The sequence below is a fragment of the Schistocerca piceifrons genome, chromosome 5 (genome assembly GCF_021461385.2).
Source record: "Schistocerca piceifrons isolate TAMUIC-IGC-003096 chromosome 5, iqSchPice1.1, whole genome shotgun sequence".
Taxonomy (NCBI): Eukaryota; Metazoa; Arthropoda; class Insecta; order Orthoptera; family Acrididae; genus Schistocerca; species Schistocerca piceifrons.
Genome location: NC_060142.1, coordinates 425638275 through 425648482, shown reverse-complemented (window position 1 = coordinate 425648482; position 10208 = coordinate 425638275).

Genomic DNA, 10208 nt, shown 5'->3' with positions numbered 1-10208 from the left:
TATGGATAACCTCACACTTTTCATTTTTAGTGCAACTGCCAATTTTCGCGCCATACAGATATCTTTTCTAAATCATTTTGCAATTTGTTCTGATCTTCTGATGACTTTAACTGGCGGTTAACGACGGCGTCATCTGCAAACAATCTTAGACGGCTGCTCAGATTGTCTCCTAAATCAGTTACATAAATAGGGTGCAGGAGAGGACCTATAATACTGCCTTGGGGAACGCCGTGAATCACCTCCTTTTTACTCGATGACATCCCGTCAACTACTACGAACTGTGACTTCTCTGACAGGAAATCTCCAATCTAGTCGCATAACTGAGACATTATTCCATAACCATACAATTTGATTACAAGCCACTTGTGAGTACGGTGTCGAAAGCCTTCTGGAAAACTAGAAATACGGAATCAAGTAGAAATCCCTTGTCGGTTGCCCGCAGCACTTCGTGTGAGTAAAGAGCTAGTTGTGTTTCACAAGAACGCTGTTTTCTAAATCCATGGCGACTGCTGTTCGTCAGCAACGAGGGCTGTGATTTTCTCGCCAATACCATAACTGGACGTCCACTGAGTTTCGACAGATGGCGTTTTTAGATGAATCACGTTTCATGCTCCATCGAACAGATGGCCGTTGGCGTCTATTGCATGTAGCATCTGAAAGCAAACACCTTGCAACAGTTGTCAGAGGAGTGCAGGTTGGAGAAGAGAGCGTTATGGTCTGAGGAATGTTTTAGTGGCACAGTAGATCAACACAAGTATGCACAAGCAGCTTTTTTATCCTCAACATGATAGCATCTACCAGCAGGACAATGCAACGAATCACACAGTTCACAGTTGTACGTGCGTGGTTCGAAGAGCACCAGAGTGACTTTGCCTTACTTCTCTGGTTACTGAACTCCCTGGATTGAAACCAATCGACAGTCTGTAAGACCACCTCCATCGGGCTGTTTGCGTCATGGATCCTCAGCCGAGAAACCTAGCGCAGCTGGCGACGGCACTGAGTCCGCATGGCTCCACATCCCTGTCAGTAACTTCCAGAACCACATTCACTCTCTTCCCGGACGTCTCACAGCAATCTGCACACCAAAATATGGTTCTTCAGGCTTCTGACGCGTGGCCACTTTAATGTGACTGGACGGTGTAGGAAAAGATTATGGAAAATAATTTCACTATGAAAAACGTTAGCCGCCCCCTAAAAGGAATATACTGGTCACTTTGAAGCGCTGTAAATGGTGGAGAAATTGTATGAGACAGTAATGTGACTGTCCACCATTGACGTAAGTCATAGCAGTGAACTGCCGTGTACGTGAATCAACGCAGGAAGCTGAGTCGAGTTGCAGACATTGTGAATGAAGTTGTCAGAGGAGTTGGTGTACCAACGCGGATTGTCAAATGTGTTTACAAAGTATGGCAGCCATGTAAGACGGACTGGGAACAGTTGCCGTGAAAAGACCCTAACTGACAAAGTGGAGAGTAGTCTCATTCCTTGTGAATGAGAATCGGTTTCGATTCCCACTGTCAGTGACCGCAGGGTCGTCTCAACCAATTTCTGTGCCAATATTGCAAAAGGAACTGCTTGCACTGGACATCTGGAGTCAGGTATCTAGCAAATGGCCGTTACCCACAGTGGCACGTAAAATTGCTCGTCTTCAATGAGCCAAACAAGGCAGAAAATGGACATTTAATTTTAACCTCTGTTCAAATGATGCAACGCGTCGAGAATACCAACGGCCTAGTGAGACGTTTAACCTGACGTATGTAGTTCAGGCCCAAAGTGGTTCTGTAATATTCTGGGGCTGGTTTTTAGAGGATTTTGGCCAATTCACTCAGATTACCGTGAACGTGAACCATGAAGCATGAGCCATGAACCATGACACGTGAGCAAGTATTGCCCCTTTTTTTTCTACGACGTTAGGGGAGAATCCTACAGACCGGTCACCTTGGCCTTTTCACTGGCAGAATCTGAAATACTTAAAAATTTGTGAATTTAATAAAGCAGTCTGGTACTTAAACTAATGTCTTGTGGATGTACATGTATGATTTACCTGAAATTATACAAGAGTGACAGGTCATGTAGAAGTTCTGTCAGTACAAAAATTGTCTTCCAGTGCCAATCAGTGCCTCTATAGGAAGATTTACGGTGTCGATGGTCCAGCAGTTAAACAAAATATAAATTGAATAACAGGGAAACAATAGATTCCTGCTTCACGTAATTAGTTATCAGCAACAACCAAGTTCACGAGATGTTCACTTCTAAACGCATACTACATCTTCACTGCAGAAGCCACGGAAATCTTCAAATACATAGGCGCCGATTCCTTAAAATGTTGAGCAGCAATAAAATCCATATCAGTGAACACGTTTCGGTTCAAGGGCCGAAGACCTGTGCAAGTAAATGCAAACCGCACTAGATACATTCTCCAGATAGAAGAGTTGGTAATGTCCACCAATCCAGCAACATCTTATTGGGAGAGTTTCGACGGCTGGTATTTTCTCATCCGCACACTGCGGGCTGGATTGAATGTTACTATGAATGGTCGAATTATTACTAGATCTAACGGTTGCAACTTCTGCGTTGTGTGAGGAGGCAAACTGATCAGGTGCACACAATGTTGTCTTAAGTACAAGATTATGGCGTGATCATTGCGGCATACGTGACCATCCACTATGGGAAGCACTGGTTCGTCTTTAGTAGAAATGTGCTTTCTTCAAACAATATTAACCACTTCGAAACTGATTTGGCGGATCTCCAACCACTTTCTTCAGCTGGGAAAATACTTCCTGGAAGAGCACCCTTTTCCCATCCTTGGTCTGTTATCGATTTATTGGGGTGGACAAAAAGGAGAAGGAACAAAAATATCTCTAGCAGCATTTATGCACAGGAGGACGGTCACGTTCCTTCCTCTCTCTTTTGAAGGGATTTTGCTCTTTTGTTTTTCCCCTCTTTATGATATGACCGTCATATCATTCGCAAGAACTACTGAAATTCCAGTTTCATCGCAGCTATGAATTCTGTTAGCAGAGGAACCGTATTTCGAAATCAGCTCTTCAGAGTTCGTAAAGGAAGGAGCTGAACTCGGTGTCTGCTTAAGGCAAAAGCTCTCTGAAGGGTAGTAGGTTTAGGACATCTAAGGGGAGGTTCAGGACGCCTTGCAATAAAGTCATAATAAAACTGCTTGCTGGCAGTTTTCTTTTGTTTATTGAATTGGCGAGGTACTTTTAAGCGTTCAGCCAACGCAAATGCTAACCTCAAGAATTGTCTCCTACTGAGTGGCATGAACCTTGCGGGCTTTCAAATAAAAATAAATGACGAAATGTGATGTGGTGGGGCCCTCAGCTACGCACCCTCTGACTCAAAGTTGAAATATTAAAAGTTTTGGCTGGTTTCGTTGTCTAGGGGCTGGGATACGTAGTTGCCGCATTACAAGCCAAATACTGCTGAGTCTGCAATATACAATATGAATATTCACATGAATTCAGTGGTCGACGGTTCCTATCACACGGCAATTGCGAATTTTGAATGTTATATAGAAATTTATAAATGAAAGATTGCAATTAAGTAAATTCTGCACATACTATTTTAACGACCTTAAATGATGGGTACGACAGCAGAAGTACCTTTAAGAATGCCCTTTATTACTGTAAAACACTTACTGGTGTCGATGGTCCAGCAGTTAAACAAAATATAAATTGAATAACAGGGAAACAATAGATTCCTGTTTCACGTAATTAGTTATGAGCAACAACCTAGTTCACGAGATGTTCACTTCTAAACGCATACTACATTTTCACTGCAGAAGCCACGGAAATCTCACAAGTGCACAAGTCGGCACTACGAAAGATTTCTATCTCTCGCGACCACGCGCAAACTGCTCAACACTCTCCAAGTCTTTCCTGTGACAGTGCGTCCGTCGCGCCGTACTGTGCAGGACTCTCTCCGTGTCCTGCACTCCGCATTAACGAGTGCTGTGATTGGCTAGAGTGTTCCCGCCATGTCTTCAAGCCAATGCGCGCTCACAGACATATTGAAACACATATGAAATACTGGATTTACATTTAAATAGCTTGAAATTAAATAAGTATTCCTACAGCTCGACCATAAACAAGCTGTAACACACATTATTAAATACATAAACAAATTAAATAAACATATATCAAAGTAATAGAAGCAAAAGTAGGTCAGTAGCCTAATGTCTCTGTGCTTTCTAAAACACAGTAAATATTTGACCAATTTCTTCATGAATTGTATATATCGGATATAAACAAAGACATACACGAATAAATATATTGATAAGCATGCTACTACCGCTTTTTCGTGTGACTGTGGAGCACTTATGGCCTGGCGCAATTAATAGTAATCAGCCACTTTGACCTCCAATAACTCATGTACTATTCAAGTTACATCCCTGTAACTCATACCAATTTAGGTTTACACTAATAGCTTTCTAAAGACACTTCGATCGACAAAATCGGATGAACCATTTAGATTTCTTCTAAGATGAAAGGAAACAAAAGATGGCAAGGAAACAAAAGAAAAATTCGGAGTAGGTATTAAAATTCATGGAGAAGAAATAAAAACTTTGAGGTTCGCCGATGACATTGTAATTCTGTCAGAGACAGCAAAGGACTTGGAAGAGCAGTTGAATGGAATGGACAGTGTCTTGAAAGGAGGATATAAGATGAACATCAACAAAAGCAAGTGTTTTAGAAAGCACAGAGACATTAGGATACTGACCTACTTTTGCTTCATCTTAGAAGAAAGATTAAGGAAAGGCAAACCTACGTTTCTAGCATTTGTAGACTTAGAGAAAGCTTTTGACAATGTTGACTGGAATACTCTCTTTCAAACTCTAAAGGTGGCAGGGGTAAAATACAGGGAGCGAAAGGCTATTTACAATTTGTACAGAAACCAGATGGCAGTTATAAGAGTCGAGGGACATGAAAGGGAAGCAGTGGTTGGGAAGGGAGTAAGACAGGGTTGTAGCCTCTCCCCGATGTTGTTCAATCTGTATATTGAGCAAGCAGTAAAGGAAACAAAAGAAAAATTCGGAGTAGGTATTAAAATTCATGGAGAAGAAATAAAAACTTTGAGGTTCGCCGATGACATTGTAATTCTGTCAGAGACAGCAAAGGACTTGGAAGAGCAGTTGAATGGAATGGGCAGTGTCTTGAAAGGAGGATATAAGATGAACATCAACAAAAGCAAAACAAGGATAATGGAATGTAGTCTAATTAAGTCGGGTGATGCTGAGGGAATTAGATTAGGAAATGAGACACTTAAAGTAGTAAAGGAGTTTTGCTATTTGGGGAGCAAAATAACTGATGATGGTCGAAGTAGAGAGGATATAAAATGTAGACTGGCAATGGCAAGGAAAGCGTTTCTGAAGAAGAGAAATTTGTTAACATCGAGTATAGATTTAAGTGTCAGGAAGTCCTTTCTGAAAGTATTTGTATGGAGTGTAGCCATGTATGGAAGTGAAACATGGACGATAAATAGTTTGGACAAGAAGAGAATAGAAGCTTTCGAAATGTGGTGCTACAGAAGAATGCTGAAGATTAGATGGGTAGATCACATAACTAATGAGGAAGTATTGAATAGGATTGGGGAGAAGAGAAGTTTGTGGCACAATTTGACCAGAAGAAGGGATCGGTTGGTAGGACATGTTCTGAGGCATCAAGGGATCACCAATTTAGTATTGGAGTGCAGCGTGGAGGGTAAAAATCGTAGAGGGAGACCAAGAGATGAATACACTAAGCAGATTCAGAAGGATGTAGGTTGCAGTAGGTACTGGGAGATGAAAAAGCTTGCACAGGATAGAGTAGCATGGAGAGCTGCATCAAACCAGTCTCAGGACTGAAGACCACAACAACAACAACAACAACATTTAGATTTTGGAAATTCGTTGCTCATTGTTACTTGTATAATTTACAGTCAGATGCTAAACTTTAAACTAATAAAGATATTGAAAATCTGATTACACCATCAGAATTGTCATGCAAATAATGGTAATGCAGAAGTTTCTTTTTGAGGTATCATGATTCCAATGGCTACTATTAGTTTCTACATGAACTGTGAAATGTCTGCCATTAAGGTTTCACAAAGTCCGCCATCTTTGGCCCTCCCTGCATGTCTCCTTCATCGACACAGCGTCACCATGTAATTCCCAGCCACGTGGTCGGCCTGGACCACGCGCTGGGGCTACCCCTCTTGCTCTGGCTAAGGTACAGCACCACGAGGTCGCTGATGAGCCCCGACTTGCCGTGCTGCCTGTGTGGCTATGCCAACTCCGAACTTAGAATATTTTCAGGGCGTCACAACTCGCCCATTACCTCACAACCTGTTGTCTAAATCTTTCATGTACAGAACTCATTGTATATCCATATCCTCTTTGAATGTCTTCTTAAACCTGCCCATCTGATGTTAGATCGACAGACGTATCTGTTCTCATTACTTTTAATCGATCATCTAAAGTGCTCCTGGGAACATGAGAAGACTCAGCTGCCTGCCTTGCTGATATTGTCCCTGATGCTGCTTCATTTACTGCCATCGCATATTCTCTTCAGTCCCTTTTCCTTTCACTTTCCCTTATTCTCATCCATTTCACTCTGAAAAGTGAAGAGAAAGAGTTATTATTATATTGTCCCTAACGTTCTGACTAGTTGGTACTGAAAGACAACTGGCTAGCCAGCATTGTACAACGATCGATCATGCAATAAAAACGGTACCGATTGTATTGTTTAGTAAACGATTTGTCTACAGTGTAAACCAGTCTCAGACTTCTTGTCGCGTCAATTCAGAGCAAAACCTCGAGCTGTTGTGGTGGCCTTATATAGCCCAAATACTGCTTCTGATTGGTCGGTAGTTAGGCCATGCTGTCGCAGATGGTGTCAACGTCCGCACTGGTAGCGCCACGGCTCCCGCCGCAGCGTAAACATTGCGACGAATATTTCTCGCTCTTCTATGCATCGAGAGCTCTCTTCCATGAACTGCCAAGATTATATCCGTCGTCTGGTTGAATGTTTTTTTCACTCGTTCTTTTTTCTACAACTTCTTTAATTATAGTGTCCCAGTACGCAGAAGCCTGGGACAAAACTTTTGTTTCTTGAGACAGTATTTTATTTTTGTTTTGAGGCAGTGCTCAGCAACTTCAAATTTTCCAGTCCAAGTTTTTTAATATGCCGTTGATATTCTGCATAGCGGTCGGAAACGGTGCGTATGTACTGACCGGTGTAATTGCTTCCTCACTCACATGGCATGTTGTAAATCCCAGGAATACTGAGGCAGATACTGTCCTTAAAAGGGCGTAATATCTGTTTTACTTTCTTCGGAGGTCGTAAAATACATCTGATACCTCGTCTTCCCAGGACTCTCCCTGTTTTGCTGGATGTAGCGCCGCAAAACGGAAGGAATGTAGTCGGTGGCCGTCGCGCGAATTTTCAACATTTTAACATTTCCTTTTCTTGGAGAACGCTGACTTGATGTCACGCGACCTATAGCCATTCCTTCGGAACACATACTTCAGATGATTTATTTCGGAAAAGGAGTGGTCCTCGTCAGAAACGATTTTTCTCTGTGTACCAGTTACTCTCTTCTTGAGCAGATGACGAAAACTCTGGGCGCCAAGATGTAAATCAGTGTGCGTCGGTTTGCGGTACACTGAGTTGTACCAGAACATCTAAAAACGGCAGCCTTACCTCTTTCTCTGGCTCGAAGATGAATTGGATGTTTGGGTGCATGTGGTCATACGTTCAAGGAAGTGCTCAAGAACTTCTATCCAGTGTGGCCAGACCACAAACGTGTCGTCAACATAAAGATAAAATGAAGATGGACGAAGGGGAGCCGAATTTGTATTGTATCGTATTGTATGTTTACTGGAGGCCTAGAAACGACAGAGAGGCTCCGTCCCCGCCGCAGCCGCAGTGGTCCACAACCCCACGACGACTACTGCAGTCCACTTCACCCCTCCACCGCCCCACACCGAACCACTCTTTCAGGGTTATTTTGCGGTTCGGCCCCCGGTGGACCCCCCAGGGAACGTCTCACACCAGACGATTGTAACCACCATGTTTGCGTGGTAGAGTAATGGTGGTGTGCGCATATGTGGAGAACTTTTTTACGCAGCAATCGTTGACATAGTGTAGCTGAGACGGAATGAGGGGAACCAGCCCACATTCACTGAGGCAGATGGAAAACCGCCTAAAAACCATCCACAGTGTGGCCGGCTCACCGGACCTCGACACAAGTCCGTCGGACGGATTCGTGCTGGGGACCAGGCGCTCTTTCCCAATCCCGAAAGCCGTGTATTAGACCGCACCGCTGGAGCCGAATTTAATGCACGATCCTAAAATTTTCCCTAAAATAGTTGGCCCTTGCAGGTGACAACGGAGAACCCATAACATTCCGTCCGTCATTTCATAAAATTTACCGTCGTACATGAAGTAGGTGGTCGTCATAACATGTCGTTACAACTTCATCGTTTCAGGAGGAAAATGCTCTGCCAACAGTTTTAATGTGTCCTCCACATGAATCTTTGTAAATAGTGAGACCACATCCAGCCTGACTAAAATATCGTCTGGGCCAACTGTAATTCGGTTAATTTTCCCAATGAACATCCGAGAGTTTTTGATCTGATGTTCACAGCGACCTACTATCGGAGTCATCAGCTTAGTTAAATATTCCTTTAACAATACAGTTAAAATAAATGTAAAAAAATTCAATTACTCACCTCTTAAAAGTGTTCCACAGTTTTGAAACTAACTTTTTGCCTGCTCCTCTCATACAGACATCTTTAAACACTCACAACTCACAAAAAAACTGATCGCAGGACAAAATGCCCGACGTATCATGAGCATAATCATGGTGTCTTTCAGTTCATCCGTTTTATATGCTGCCACTTAGTACTAGAAATGAGAACTAGCGATGGCCGGTGTTGTAAGACGGTCGATACTGTGGGACTCCCATATAATGAGTACGTATGCTATGTACATTCCCAATGCCGAACACGGCCGTAGGGGCTGCACACATAAGTTTCTGGTTTCTCGAACAATCACGCACCCTACTGCATCTCGACTTGCCTGCTAAAGCAACCGTTCTTAATCGCCTAGACAATATCTCGGGCTATCTGGAATGGATTCAGTATTTCCTTGCAGGTAGAGCTCAATATGTCGCTCTTAAGGGAAAAAATCGACAGATGCAAAGATAACTTTCGAAGTAGCCCAAGGAAGTGTGATAGGAGCAGTACTGTTTACAATGTACAGGGTGAGCCTGAATGAAGTTCATACTGAAAATTGTTTATAAGTTTTTAAATGCTTAACCAATTCTCGTGGAACCGAAAAGTTTTTTTTTCTTTTTAATGGTAGAATTTATTACATTACATCTCATTTATGTCATTGGAGATATCAGTGGTGGACAGTGGTGCAACGTCTAACCTTGCGTGAGCAGGTTCAGCTGGTATCCCGGTATGAAGTGTGGCGATTCATGGTACAAGTACAGAGATGGAGCGAAACGACCTCGTGGCTCGGCGGATGCAAAGACCAGAAGGTATTGCCACACGAAGCTAATGGACACAGGTTCTTTATCACTTGTTAGAAGAGGCGGTTGACCCTTAACATCCAGGACGGAGGAAAATGTGCAAATAGTTCAGGAAATTTTCACTCGAAGTCCTCAGAAATCACAAAGAAAGGCACCTCCCGAAGGTGGTTTAGCCAGACAAGTAGTCCAAACTGTTCTGAAAAAAGAGCTGAATTTTCGTCCATGCCAGCCATTTCCTTCGGAAGATCGTGCTCATCGGTGGGAAAATGGGGAGATAATGCTCGCTTGGTATTAAGCCTCGTCCGAGATTTTCGGTAATATCTTGTAGTCAGGTGAAGCCGGGTTTCATGTTGGGGAGTTCGTTAACCGGCACAATTGTCATTACAGTGCAATAGAGGATCCGAGGGTGGTTGTTGAACAGAGTCAACAGAGCCCGAAGGTCACAGTGTGGTGCGACATACATTCTCGGCAGTTGTTGGTCTATATCTCATTTGGGACACAATGAATGCAGAACGGTACCTTGATTGTTTGAAAATTACGTTCACGGTATTGTAGCCACCTGGAACAATTACAGTAGCCTAATCTTTATGCAAGATGAGGCCCTGCCTCATTTCGAATATCCTTTCCGCGTGTGGCTCGACACGCATTTTCCAGGACGCTATGTGAGTTGTAGTGGC